Genomic DNA, 15,522 nt, shown 5'->3' on the forward strand with positions numbered 1-15,522 from the left:
GTCTCTGACTCCCGTCAAACCCATTTGGTCATTTTCGACGACATGTTAGGAGAAGACGAAGAAGAAATTAAATTGTGGTTCACGCGCAAAGGGCATCACCGTAATGCCAGTGGCGTTTACATCACCCAAAATTTGTTTCAACAAAGTAAAGCCCATCGCACCATCAGTCTCAATGCGCATTACGTGGTCTTGTTTAAAAGCCCTCGAGATAAATCGCAAGTGCAAGTCTTAGCCAAACAGTTAGGAACGCCTTGGCTGACTCAGGCGTACGACGATGCCACTCAAACGCCACACGCCTATTTACTCGTCGATTTGAAACCCACGACTCCCGAGGATTTGCGATTTCGTACCCACTTGTTTCACCACTGGTGCCAAGACGGAGGGCCTGTCCTGTACACGTCTCCGTCCTCTACTTCATTTCACTCCCCATAACAAAATCTATAAAAACCTCAGACCCTTTTTCGTCTGTCTCACACAGTGTGAACATGACGTCGCTTCAGTCGCATCTTCCCGTCAAATTGATTCGTGCCTTGTATGGCATCAGTCGAGAAAAAAATCCACAAACACGAGCCCGTGTCTTAGAAGCTAGTCTCAAAGAAGTCTTACGATGGTTCACGGTGACGGCACGTCAAATACTCCAAGGAATCATTCAGATTCCTCATCAAACCAAACGCTTTTTCGATCGAAACAAAGTTGCTTTGGTCCAACTGGCCGATCCCCGCATCGACACTCAAACCAAAAAACAAATCATTTTGAAACCTGGAGGGAGCGGTACTCTAGGAGGGGTCATCATTCGCTCACTCTTAAGATGGGATCCTAATGCCCCCAAAGTTATCCCAAAGACAAAAGTCCAACAAAGCCCCAAGAAGAAAAAGAAAATTACCAGGTCCCCAAGGAGAACTTCTCCAGTGGCAGGACCCTCCTCTGACCAGACACCACCACCACCCCGCAAAAAGAAAAGAAGCCCCCAGAAAAAGAAACAGAAAAAAAGTCCCCAGAAAAAGAAAAGTCCACAGAAGAAAACTAGTCGCAAGAGAGGCACTTCGGCCAGGACGCAACCTTACACTCGCAAACCACGACCTGCCACAGCGGTGACTGCGTCTCCGGCAGCTTCACGTTTGTCCACTTCTCCGTTATTGACACCCAGAACTGAAGAGTACTTGGAGACGTTGATCACACCAAGAACTTCTCCGTTGATGACCCCCAAAATAATTTCCCCAGTGGCAGCATCCTCCCATTTAGCGGCAGTGGCTGCTGCTCCCAAAGTACCTTCTCCCAAAATCAAAGTCCATGAAAGATCGGGCATGTTACAAAGTTTACTGGATTTGTCCAAGCAAGAACTGGCTCGATTTAGTCCGTTGCGTACCCCTGCACGACGTGTCATGCCTGTCCTCAAACTGATACGACGTAAAGACAATCAGTGGCGACGCGTTCCAGTATAAAAAAAGGCCTGTGACCAAGTAGGGCATCAGTGTTTTTTCGGTGCTCCTGAAGACTCAAAGATGTCACCCTCCAGAAAACCCCAAGGAAAGAAAAGGAAAGGACTGCCACCACGTTTAGCCAAACATGGGGACATGTTATCTGTCCTGTCCAAAGCTTCTCCACCCCTACGAAAAAAAAACTCATTCAAACGGCCTCCAAAGAGGTCATCGATACCGTGTGCGAATGTTGTTTGAACGTTTTGAAAGGCACGATCCCTTTGTCCAAACACCAGAAACAATGCTTAGGCAAACATCGTCATGTTCTTCGGAAAATGGTTCGAAAGAAAATTCCCATTCGTCAAAAAAAGATGTTGGTCCAACGTTGAGGCATTTTGCCTCTCTTGTTAGGCCCCATACTGAAAGGAGTCTTGGGAACCATGTTGGGAGGACTGGTGGGAGCAAGATAAAAAGGCCTTCGGAAGTCCCAAGATCTCAGAATTGACTCCTGACAACCCCATGGAAGGACGAAAACTAGCTTTAGTGCCTTACAAACGATGGATGGAATACCATCGGTGGCAAGAACAACGCACCCCGCATTTACCTCCCAATCCCAATTTGAGCGAGATGTCCCAGTTACAACACGAATTGCAGTCCTTGATGGATCGCCAAGATTTGTCCGAAACAGAAAAATCGCAAAAGTACGGTCAACTCTTGCAACGACTGCAACTCTTTCATCAGAAAGCTTTAGACGAAACAGCTCTACCCACTCTGAAAGATTTTAAGACCTTGATGAAAAGTCCAGCACCATCACCAGTACCAGTACCAGTACCAGTGACCAAGACAGAAAAAGGAAAAGAAGAAGAAGAAGAAGGGTTTCAAACTCCACCAGAAAAAGTACGCAAGTTAACAACAGCACCTACCTCCAGAATTGGATGGATTACAAAGATGATGGCCACCCCTTCTTCATCACAAGAGAAAAAGAATGTGAAGACAGAAGTGAAGACAGAAGTGAAACAAGAACCGATATCCCCCGCTCAGACATCCTCCTCCTCCTCTTCAACACCTATTGCCGGTCGCACACGCAAAGCATTGCAATCCAAGAAAATACCCCAAGAGAAAAAGAGTAGCCTCTTCCAAGAGTGGGTGCCTTATTAACACACCAACCAACACAAAAAAATGGAAAAAGTCTTAGCTAGCATTTACTACGATCCCTCGCATCCTGCAGGTTACGCAGGAGTTCAAAAATTGTATCGTGCTGCCAAAACGCGACTGAAAAGTCTCCGTTTACCTCAAGTGCAACGATGGTTACAAGAACAAGCTACCTACACTTTATACAAACCCATTCGACGCAAGTTTGCCAGAAGTCGCACCCGAGTGGAAGGCATCGATCATCAATGGCAAGCCGATTTAGCCGATGTCTCTCATTTGGCCAGCTACAATCGTGGCTACAAATATTTGTTTTGTGTCATCGACGTCTTTTCTAAATTTGCCTGGGTCGCGCCCTTGACTTCCAAATCCAGCAGCGAGTTAGTGCGAGCCCTGCAACGAGTGTTGAAACAAAGTGGTCGTCACCCTCTTCGATGGCAAACGGACAAAGGCACCGAATTTCTGAACCAAGCTTTCCAAAAAGAATTAAAGAAACGTGACATTCATTTTTTTACCACCGAGAATCCCGAAACCAAAGCCAGCATCGTGGAACGTTTTCAACGCACTTTGAAAGAACGCATGTGGAAATATTTTACGCATCACCACACTCTGAAGTACATCGACATCTTACCGCACCTGGTGCAAGCGTACAACCAATCTTACCATCAAAGCATCGGACGTGCCCCGCAAGACGTGACTCCCGACAACGAAGTGCTGGTGTTTGAGCGTCTGTTTGGTACGTCCCCGACGAGGGCTGTCCCCGAGAAAAGTGGAGAGTTGGCCGTAGGAGATTGGGTGCGCATTGGCAAAACCAAACGCACTTTTGACAAAGGTTACTTACCTAACTGGACGACCGAACTGTTTCGCGTCACTGGACGAGTGCATGGCCGTCATCCTGCCGTCTATAAATTGGAAGACATGAACGGAGAAGTGCTCAAAGGAACGTTTTATTTGCCCGAGTTACAACGTGTCACCAAAAAAGAAGACGACGTGTACGACATCGAAAGCATTCTCGAACGCAGAACCCGTAAAGTGGGCAAACGACGTGTCAAAGAAGTCAAAGTACGTTGGAAAGGATATCCACCCAGTTTTGATTCTTGGATCGACGCTTCGCAAGTCATCGACTATAAAAAGAAGTGACCATCATGCCTTTTCACACAGACGCAGCTACGTCGACCACTCCTCCTTCACCTAGTTCTTCTGTGCAAGATTTACAAAAACAACCCTTGTGGGTGTGGTGTGGAGAACGTGTGCCTAAAACGCAAATCGTCTTTTTCTGCCAAATCATCGTGGTGTATTGTGTCATCGGGGCAGCCATTGCCAATTTGAGTTTGCAACAAGGAGACAAACAATTGTGGACCATTTTATTGAGCAGTTGCATCGGTTACCTGCTTCCCAATCCGTCCCTGAAATTCTCCTCGAACGGGAACCACGGGAACCTTGTGTCCAGTTCCAGTGTCAGTCACCACTCCAACCACAATCAGAACCCCAATTTATGGCGGAGACACGCCTCTGACGTCCAGTAATATCCCCTCGGAGAGCCACATAACTCTGGAATTATGAGTCACGAAAACCAATTTTACTTAACCTTACCCAGTGACAGTTCCATGGAGGTGTTTCCCAACAACACGTTGTGCTGTTACACGGCCAAATAACCTCAGGCCATCCCCTTAGATCACGAAGTCCATTGGGAAGTGGCTTTAGTAGAAATGATTCACCCGACCCAAGTTCTCAATGTCCTTCCCAATCAAAATTTTTTTACGGTGGAAGTTCTTGACGATCCATTGCAACAGGAGTTGGATAGGAGAACCACCATATCTGACATTAAAACCTATAATGAGAAAACTCAAAAGTGGACCTACCACTTGTCCATTCTCCCAGGCTATTATTTTAGTGGTCATCATTTGGTCAGCGCCATAGCCTCCAGGTTTAATGGCGTGTTTGGGAAAGCTTTTGAGATTGTCAAGAACAAAAGTGTCACCATGGAGTACCATACAGTAGCTCGTCGCTTCTTGATGAAATTTGAGCGGAATAAAATCCTGTCCATTTTATTTTGTCCTGAATTGTTTGACATGTTGGGCGGTGACATGGAGCTGAGGAAGAAAGTAGAACAAAAACCAGAATCATCAGGCATTTCTGACAACGAGACTTTTGCCAAGTATCTTCGTACCCCGGTAGAACTGAACCAAGGACTGAATTTGATCTTTGTGTATTCCGATGTGGTGAAGTACAACGTAGTCGGACACACCTCCGTGCTGTTACTGCGTGTCATTCCTTTCAAAGTGGATTCTGCCACGAACGCTGACGAGGAAGGTGGAAACACTTACCACGTCCACCGCGAATTTGTCCATCCTCACTATTTGCCGGTCAGCAAGTCGTATTTGGACACGGTCAACATTACTATAAAAGGAGATTTGGGACAAAATATTGCATTCACCAAAGGAAAAGTCACGGTGAAACTCCATTTTCGAAAACGGTTCTCTCACGATTCGTAAGTAAGTCATGTATCCAGTGTACCGAGGGGTTGCACGACAGCGAGGACACGGTTTAGGAGATATGTTAAAATCGGCCTTTCGTTCGGTGGCCCCGGTGTTGAAACCGATGGTGACACGCGGATTGCACGCCTTGAAAGATGCGGCACTGACGCAAGGCAAAGAATTTCTCCAAAATGTCATCATCGACAAACAAAACCCTAAAGAAGCCTTCATAAGGGCTGGCAAAAATGTCTTGCTGCAAACGGGCAAAGACATTTTAGGCCGACGAGACACACCTATAAATGCCCTGCACGCTACCGAGTCAGGCATTCAGCAAGGACAAGGTAGAAAGAGACGACGACGAAGAAAACACCCTTTCACTAGACTTCAAGCGAGAAAGGCCAAGAAAAGAAGAACCGTTCGAGACTTAGACGTTTTCGATTATTGAAACACAGAAAAAAATGATGCACCGAGAGTCTTGCGCTTGTTCCAAGACGGAACTGGATCTGTTTGCCATGCCCCCCACGATGATGACGATGCAAGAATCCCAGTGGGTGGAATTTCACCCCGTCTCCTCACTGACCGATTCCGCTCCCATCGAGTTTGAAATCAAAGGACAGCCCGAAGATTACATCGATCTGAATAGCAGTTACTTGTACTTGAAAGTCAAAGTTCTAGATAAGGATAATGGTGATGTAACAGACACTGAGAATATAGCTCCCGTCAACAATTTCATGCATTCCTTGTTCAGCTCAGTGGACTTGTACTTGAACAACAAACTGGTTAGCAGCAGCATGGATACTTACCCTTACCGTGCCTACCTGGAAAATCTCTTGACGTACGGAATAGATGCCAAGAACACTCATCTCAATGCTTGTGTGCTGTGGGAACCTGACGAAGCGAACAAGTTTGACGACATAGATAAAGACAATGACGGCTTTGAGGAAAGACGAAGCAAAATCCTAAAAGAAAAGAGTTTAGAACTGATGGATTGTTTGCATTTGGACATGTGGTTGCAAGAGAAATATTTGCTGAACGGGGTCAATGTCCGCTTGAGACTGAATCGCAGCAGTGCCGCTTTCCATTTGTTGGCTGATAGTACTGCTGGCAATCCCAAAAGCAAAATCGAGGAGGCCAAACTCTACGTACGACGCGTGGAAGTGTTACCCAAAGTAGGTAACGACATCAGTCAAACGTTGAGCAGAACGACCGCCAAGTATCCCATACGACGCGTGGAAGTGAAAACGTTCACCATTCCCGCTAGCCATCATTCCATGATCGAAGATCATCTGTTTCAATGACAGTTACCCAAACGTTTAATCCTTGGTATGGTCCTGAATTCAGCCTTCAACGGAGCCTTCCATCAAAATCCTTTCAACTTTCAACACTTTAAGGTGAAGAAAATCGAAGTCAGTCGCGATGGCAAGACCTTGTGTACCCGACCTTTCGAACCTGACTTTAGTGACACGAAGATGAATTACTTGAGATCGTACTTGTCCTTGTACGAAGCCACCGGCCAGTTAGGGACCAACACCAGTCACGGCATTACGTACGAAGATTACGCAGGAGGCTATGCTTTGTGGGCTTTCGATTTCACTCCAGACCAAGGCAGCGACGAGGGACATTTTCACCCTATAAAATCAGGCCAGATTCGTGTGGAACTTCAGTTTGCAGAACCATTGGACAAGACAGTGAACGTCATCCTGTATGCAGAATTCGATAATACAATAGAAATCAACAGTTTGAGAGAAGTCATTCTAGATTATTAGAAGCCATGGAAGACTGTTATCCCTCTTTACCTAGTGGAGAAGCTTTAGACATGGAATGTGAGGAGACCGTGGAAGGAGAATCCCAAGACAAAGACGAAGAAGTTGTCATGATGAAGTCGAGATGGCCAGAACAAGAAGCCCATTTAGTCTCCTGTTATGCCAAACACTTGGTGGAAAAAATGACGGAATTAATCAAGAAAAATTGTTATGGATGTCAAAACGATCATCCCAGTCAAATTCAACACGATAAATGCCTAATGTTAAGTCAAGAAGAAAAATTGGACGAGTATCTGGACGAAGCTTGGAGTCTCATCTCGAACAAAGACGTGTTGCACCAGTGGTATAAAGACTTGCGTGAACATTCTTGTCCACCATTAACCACTCAAGAGATCCATCGTATCGAAGCTCTCCTGAATCAGAGTGAGGAAACAGAACGAATAACCCTTTATTCGTCAGACATTTTCAAGCAAAAAGTCAGGATCGAATTGACGACTTATTATTACCTGTGAAGAAGAAGAAGAAAAAAACACACAAATCAATGGATACCTGGGAACTTTATTACCTTTTGAACCACAGTTCGTATACGGCTTCTTGGAATCCTGTCGTCTGTGCTAAAGATGAACTCCCTCATCGCAAACCTAAAGACCATCAAGCTTACGTGATCAACACGGACAACAGTCATCTCCCAGGAACCCACTGGGTAGCCGTCTACTTTCCTCAAGAAGGATGTGTGGAATATTTCGATTCGTACGGATTGCCCCCTTTGGAAGACGATATCATCGACTTTATGAGAAGAAATGCTCAAACCACCCAATTCAATAATGTGAAATTACAAGGCACAGATTCCTTGGTGTGTGGACAGTACTGTGTGTATTTTTTGCATCATCGCAGCCTGGGCTATTCCTTAGAACATTTAGTGACTCATTTTGATCCTCGTTCTTCTACTAGAAACGATGTGAAAGTAGATCGATGGTTTTGTGACCAGTATGCTTATCTTTTGTCTCAAGCTAGGAAACGTAGTGTCCATCAATGGCCTAATGATTTCCAACAGTGGAAATCACAATTTCATTCACAACGTTGTCAGCCCTGTTTAAAGTAGATTGTCAATTGAGAAAAAATGTTTGTGATTTGAAAAAAAATTGTTTGATGTTATATTGTTGGATTATTGTTAAAAAATGTTAGAGTTGTTGTTGGCTAGTGTTAAGTGATTTTTGAATAAAAAATGTTGTGTTTTGAAAAAAAATGCCTTTGTCTTTTGTTTAGCTATAAGAATGTTGGATTGATGCTCTTTCATTTCTTACTATCCCTCTCATGACACTCACTGAACGTTGCGACTCGAAAACCGTGTGGGGATGTTTTCCTTCACGTCCGCGCTTTGACTTTAAGAACCGGGGTTGTTTCCAGTCTAACCATCCATTGTCGACTCATCCTCCTACGAAGATGTGCTCCAAACTAGCTAAGCTCAACGAAGCCTACGTGAATTTGCATAGGGTCAGACACAGTCTGATACCGAAGCCAGAAGAAATAGAGAATGTGAGAATGTTAAAAGTCACTGAAGACCTGATAGAAGAGCTCTTCAGAGAAGAAATGAACAGGGAGAAAGAAGAATGGACAGAGAAGTACAGACTTCAGAGACAGCAGCAACAGCAGCAACAACAACAACAACAGCAGCAGCAACCTGAAGCTGACAGAGGCTTTGTCGATTGTCGTATCGACACCAAAGAGTTCTTCTTCTCTTTCCGAAGAAGCAGACCTATCGCCAGAAAGTCTATCCTTAGAGGACATCGCATTCTTAGAAACTAAAAAAGATTGCCATAGCAAACAAAAAAACAGCCCTTTTCAGAGCTACCCAAATGCTCTAGAAAAGAAATAACGATCCATTTGCCACTGTGTGTAGGTAGAGTAGTGTGAATATAAACACTAACTCTTTTTTTAAAAAATGTGAGGGTATGTGATTGTGGTTCGTGTTAGTAAGTGCTCAAGTACATTGGTAAGGATAGTAGATTAAAATGATGTCTTTTTTGGTGTTTGAGGTGTGGGGAGAGTAGATTTGGGGTTAGATTGGATTGCTTTGCGTATGTGGATAGTCGATTGAAGTGATTTATAAAAAAAATTTAGAATAGGAATGGGTAGCATAAAAAGTGAGTGAGTGTTTCTTTTAGGTCCGCGCGTTGTTTTATGGTCATGATCTAGGTAAGAGGAGGGAAGGATAAGAGAGGAGGAGGAAAGAAGAAACAAAGAAGAGGAGGAGAGAAGGTATAAAGAAGAAGAGGAAAGAAGATACAAAGAGGAGGAGAGAAGATACAAAGAAGAGGAGGAGGAGGAAAAGGAGAGAAGAAGAAATTTCAGAATCCCAGAAACCGAAAATTGGGATTCTGAAGCCACATATCCTGCCTCTGCTCTCTCCCCCCAAAAGGTAAAAAGTAACTGGGGGATAAGATGTGTATGTGGCGCCAGGCCTGGAAGGTGCCACCATTAACCAGGTGTCCATGAAGTTCCCCCCCAAAAAAAACAGCCCTTTTCAGGGCTACCCAATACTCTAGAAAAGAAATAACGATCCATTTGCCAATGTGTGTAGGTAGAGTAGTGTGAAAATAAACACTAACTCTTTTTTTTTAATTGTGTGAGGGTATGTGTTTGTGTGTTTGTGTTTGTAAGAGCTCAGGTATGTTTGTGTGAATAGTAGATTATGGGTTTATTTATTGTTTCTTAGCGTATGTGGAGAGTATAGTTTTGGTTTTTATTATATGAAATGAGAAAGTAGGGGATGTTTTCCTTCACGTCCGCGCGTTGTTGGGTCATGATCTAGGTAAGATCAATTTTATGTTTTAGGGGGATGTTTTCCTTCACGTACGCGCTTTTACTATAAGAACCCACAGTATTCGTCGTTCAAACCATTCTACAAAGAAGATGGCTTCTAACCAAATTGACAAAATTCAAAGATTGCAAGACGTTTTGGACAATTTAGGAATGATGGAGCAGATGTTAATAAGACTCGTTGAAGACCACTATTCCTATAGTCCCCATCGTGTAAAGATGGAAATTAATAACTTAAGAAAGGTAAAGGCTATGATAAGTGGTGTCATGAAAGAGATAAAGGAGGAGAAGGAGGATGAAGAGGAAAGGAAAAGAATACGCAAATGGAACGAAAAAATTGAAAAAGAAGAAGAAAATGCGAAGAGGAAGAAAGAAGAGGAGGAAGAGAATAAGAAAGAAGAGGAGGAAGAGAAGAAAGAAGAGGAGAAAAAAAGAAGAGAAAGAGTGTAGGAGAGAAAATAAGAAGTTGGTTGAGAAAAAGAAGAAATTAGAAGCAGAAGAAGAAGAAAAACCAAAGGCCCTTTTCAGGGCCAGCCATATTTCTCGAAAAGAGGTAGCCTTTCAATTGCCTACCCTTTTTAAAATTTAAATTTAAATTTAAATTTAAAAAAACTTTTTTAAAAAAAAATCCCATATTCAATTCCCCTTGTCCCTAGACAAACCCAAACTTTATTCCCATGTTAATTTCCCTTGCCCCTAGACAGACCCAAACTCTGTTAAATTCCCATTGTCCCTAAAGTGACCCACGATTTCTCTCCATGTTAAATTTCCATTGTCCCTAAAGTGCCACAGGGGTCTTTTTAATGCTAAGTCCCAATGTCCCTAATGTGCCCCACTTTACTACTATGGAATAATGCAAGCTATTCAGTTTAGAACACAGTAAAATGAAAATTATCTACTTTATGTCCTAATGGCGGACAGTGTTATATCGTTATAATGTTGATGCATTATCTATGGAAATACATCAGTGTTGTTTGCTATATATGTGCAGGGAGATAAACACCTTTAGGCTCCTAGTCAGACTAGCCAAAGAAACGTTAACTATAAATGACACAAATGACTCATTAATTACATACAGGTGAAACAAGAAAATGTTTCATTAAATATGTCAATATGGACTCTTGTCTAAGTATTTAGGAATAATGAAAATTGTGTTTAGATTGTAATATAGTTGCGGATACAGAATTAGCTGAACTGATTACAAGAAACTAAAATTACGCCAGACTCAATAAAGTTGCAAAATATATGATTTTGTATTGCAAGTTTATCGTTCTCTCTTCTATTTCATAACTTACTGTGCAGAGCGAAACATAACTTGTTGTTGTTATAGGGTTAAACGCCATTTTTTCAGCACACGATAGGCTATACATGGCGGCCAGTATTAATGGTGGAGGAAGAAACCGGGAAAACCCCAGAAAGAACCACCGACCCACGAGAAGCTACTGGCAAGCTTCCTCACATACCCACATTGGCAGAATCCGAGACTCGAACCCACGCAGACAGAGGTGAGATAGCAGTGATCCGTAACTGAGAGCGATTTAGACCACTCGGCCACTCGGGGTCCCCATAGGACCTGTATACCTCATTTGTGTTTTTGAATCTATGCCGACAAGAATGATATAAGATAATGTGTCCAGGAAACTATTAGTGTGACATGTTTGAGTTAAGATAATGTATATAGGAGACTATTAGTGTCACATGATTGAATTAAGATAATGTGTCCAGGAGACTATTAGTATGATACATACATATTCCTGTTCCGTTAGGCAAACCTAGTGAAATATTGTTTAATTCTTTTCTCTTGACAGCTTAGACATTATGTTTAAGTGCTTAGTGCCTATGCCTCGGATGCAGAAGGTCACAGGTTCGAGCCCTCGCCTAGTCATGCAAAGACTTATAAAAGGGCACTAGCAGCTGCTTCTCTCGGCGCTCAGCATAAAGAGTTTAAGTATTAGGACTTATCTGCTTGGTGCCAGGATAATGTGACAGGGTGGGGCATCATGCTACATGTATACGGTATGATGCCCTAGTGTTAGACATCAAAATAAGCTGTCACACTGCAGACATCGTAGTGATAAGGCTTAAAACTAGTTAAAGATGCGTTAAAAATCTAGATCATAAACACATAAAACTTATTATTATTATTATTATTATTATTATTATTTAAAATCAGGTGACTCCTATCCCAGGAGACAGATGTAAAGAAATAGTTACCCTCATATCGAATATTAAACAAAACAAAATTGCCAATTTAAACATAATGACAGCTTAACAATGATACTGGACAACAATTGTCAGAGACGGACAGACGGATGTCATGAATCAGATACATTTTCTGTATTTTATTTCAAAATCAAATGGAAATAATGAACTTCGCACAGAACGATAAAAATACGTTAAACAAATCTTTGTTTTCTGAAACAAAATTGATTAGATCGTACAATTGTTATCACTGTAAGGGAACGCATTATGCCGTCTAATACGTGTACGGATATCCTGCCAATATCCAATGATTTGGATTTATGTTAAACCAGCCTTAAAGATCACATGTATTAAATACAACCTGTCTTGATCTGTCACATATGGTACGAAAAAAGAATTAGTGTTATCCATAATAGGAAAATTCAGTAAACAAGAAAAAGAGAGAATCAGAATGTTACTAAACTGATGAATGGGTGTGCACGTATGCGTACATGTAATTGCACAACTGAATGGGTGTGTATGAATGTATGCATGCATTTGCACTGATAAAAGTTGTATGCGAATATATTCGTGTTATTACATTGCTGAATGGGCGTGCATGAATGTATTCATGCAATTGTGCTGCTGAATGGATATGTATGGATGTTTGCCATTGTAACATTATATGTGTATGGATGTGTATGAAAGTTTGCCATTGTAACATTACAAGTGTATGGATGTGTATGGATTTTAGGCAATTGTAACATTCCATGTGTATTTATGTATATGGATGTTTGCCATTGTAATATTACATGTGCATGGATATGTATGGATTTTTGTCATTGTAACATTACAGTACAACTTTGAGTTCAATGTGAAAGAAACGGTCCTGGAGTTTGATTCATTTTTAAGAGGCGTGGTCATGGGTTGGCTTTATTGGACAGGTAATGACAGTGTAGTCATGGGGTGGCCTTTTTGGACTGGTAATGACAGCAAATAAGTGCTGTGAGAATGCATTTGTCAGTAACTTCGGTATCCTGGTCATCATGATAGTAATTAAAACATGTGGTCCTATTAATGAAGATGATGTGAAATAAAACTTTGGGTCGTTAATTGATTAGATACAAGTGTTGTGTTTCATAGAGTCAGGAAGCGGGAAAGATAGACGAGTAATGTTGTACCATACAATTTAGTCTCTACTACTACAAGTAAATGCTATGACTATGCTGTGATACAACTTACCCACTCAACTCTGCCTTATTGTGTTCGCACTTACCTCACACAACTCTGTTGTATTCAGGATTACCCGCACGATTCTTCCTAATTGTGTTCACACTTATCGCAAACAACTCTGTTGTATTCAGGATTACCCGCACGATTCTTCTGAATTGTATTCACACTTATCGCAAACAACTCTCCCTTATTTTATTCACACTTACCACACACATATTTGCCTTGTTGCTTTCACACTTACCCAACACGAATCTACCTGGTTGTGTTCACACTTACACACAATATTATCTTATTGTATTCAAACAATTCTACCTTGCTGCATCAACACTTACCCCACAGGAATCTGCCCTATTTTATTCACTTACACACAACACTGTATTATTGTATTCACACTTGCGCCACAAAATTCTACCTTGTTGCATTCAGACTTACACACACGACTCACGAGTCCGTCATATTGTATTTACATTTATCCACATGACTCCGCCCTATCGCAGTTTTCATTAACCTACACGAGTCCGCCCTATTTTATTTACATTTGCTCACACGACTTCCCTTATCTTATTCACACTTACCCATACGACTTCGCCTTATGGTATTCAAAGTTACCCCACATAACTCTACCTTATTGTATCCACACTTACCCTCACGCTTCTACTTTGTTGTATTCACACGTCTTAAACGACTCCACCTAATTGTATTCACACTTACCCACGCTACTCATGATTACATTCACACTTACCGAAACGATTTGTATTCACACTTACCAACACGATTCCGCCTTATGGTATTGGCATTTTCAATACTATATATTTAGTGTATTCATTTAAAATATATAAATATTGTAAATTAAGAAGATAATTTGTTTGCTTATTTTCAGAAAAGGTAATTGACATCGTTTTAAAATGTTACCTTGTAAGCAGCTCAGCAATTGAAGGAAATGTGGCAGTCTTTAGTTGGACACGCTGACGAGACGAATGACGATAGAGTCGCAGGTATCGGGTTACGTCTGTCGGCGTGTTCGTATGTATTTAATTTGTGAACTAAATGTGTTATCTCTAGTAGGTCATGTGACAAATCACATGGGTGCGCATCTTTAACCGGATTCGTATTATCGTCTCCATATTTATAGCAAGATGGGGCCCATACCTGGCCATCTTGAAGGTGTTATCTATATTGAAGCCCGTGTTGATGCCGTGTGTTCTTGCAACACCGTAACTGGTTGTAAGTTTGGATACAATGTATACAACTTTTGTTGATTTGATGCCGACTGTTATATAAATCTGTATAAAAACTTAAAACTCTTATGCGAAATGAGTTTGTAGGAAACAATAATGGTGACTTTTGCCTGATACGTTACGACTGCGGTTTAGGCTAGGTGTCAATGTTCCTGGATAATTTAGGACTGTAGTGTACGCTAGGTGTCAAGTGATACTTTACAATTTAAGACTGTAGCTTACGCTAGGTGTCAAGTGAATACTTGATAATTTAGGACTGTTGTGTAAGACATGTGCCAGTGATCTTGTATAGTTTAGGACCGTAGTTTACGCTAGGTGTCAATGCTGCTGGATACTTTAGGACCGTAATGTACGCTAGGTGTTTAGTAATACTTGATAATTTAGGAATGTAGTTTACTCTACGTGATACTTTAGGACTGTAGAATATGATATGTGTTAATAATACCAATAATTCTTTACCATTAAAACTCATTGTTAATTTGTTCGCACCTTAAAAACAGTAAGCAACGAGAAACGTATTTGTTTAAGGAGCTAAGGTAACATCAACCTAGAAAACTATTTGTAACATATCGCTATCGTGGCATTTTGCAACCAATTGGACTTTACCTTGTATAGGAGGGACAGAAATTCTACGTTACAATTACCGTATACAAATTAGTCGTGTATTCTTAAAAATGAGATACCAGTCAAGCAGAGGCGGCGTTAGGAGTATGCGGGACCTAGGGCCAACCATGACCGCGCGGGGTCTGTATCAGCGTTTCCAATTTACCGGAGAATATAGCCTGACAAACTCATAAGGACGACATTAGACCTGAAGATCGGGCCCCACCACCTCAAGAGCGGGGCCTGGGGTGGTGGCACCACTTGCCACCCATAAACGCTGTTCATGCAGTCAAGTGAGGTAGCAGGATGCATTCTGAAATTTACCCAATAATTAGGCACACTACAATTAAAGACCAATTCAAATAAAAGTAATGACAGGAGTTAGCAACTATTTATAGCAGTTATTCATATTTTCCATAGCTATGTGATGCCTTATTTGTGTGTTTCTTGATATGATCATCTCTCCTTTATTTTTTCTTTCCTTTTCCTTCCTTGTTGTTAGTTTTCCCATTCTTTCAACGTATCAATCGATATTCTAGGTTGATTATTTGCAAGCGTGACAAGACAAAGTTACAAAACTATTGTACGGAATGTATAACGGTACGACATTCTAATCTACTAGACATGTGTAGACATGTTC

The 15,522-nt window shown here is 41.7% G+C and overlaps 1 protein-coding gene across 3 annotated transcripts in view; it reads right to left on the bottom strand.

Annotated features, from left to right (window-relative positions):
* The window catches only part of LOC149789953 (uncharacterized), a 173,515-nt gene extending 159,435 nt beyond the window's left edge, over nt 1-14,080 (bottom strand). Inside the window, exon 1 of one of the 3 annotated variants that reach the window (XM_089972031.1) lies at nt 13,954-14,080. The gene's annotated coding sequence lies outside the window, so the exon portion shown is untranslated. Of the gene's footprint in view, nt 1-7,372; nt 7,500-13,953 lie in introns of those variants that run through there. The other 2 variants (XM_089972029.1, XM_089972030.1) reach the window with 2 other exon arrangements.
* Between the last annotated feature and the right edge of the window lie 1,442 nt (nt 14,081-15,522).

Source organism: Sinohyriopsis cumingii, chromosome 10 (genome assembly GCF_028554795.1).
Source record: "Sinohyriopsis cumingii isolate HCF-2022 chromosome 10, ASM2855479v2, whole genome shotgun sequence".
In the NCBI taxonomy this organism is placed as follows: Eukaryota; Metazoa; Mollusca; class Bivalvia; order Unionida; family Unionidae; genus Sinohyriopsis; species Sinohyriopsis cumingii.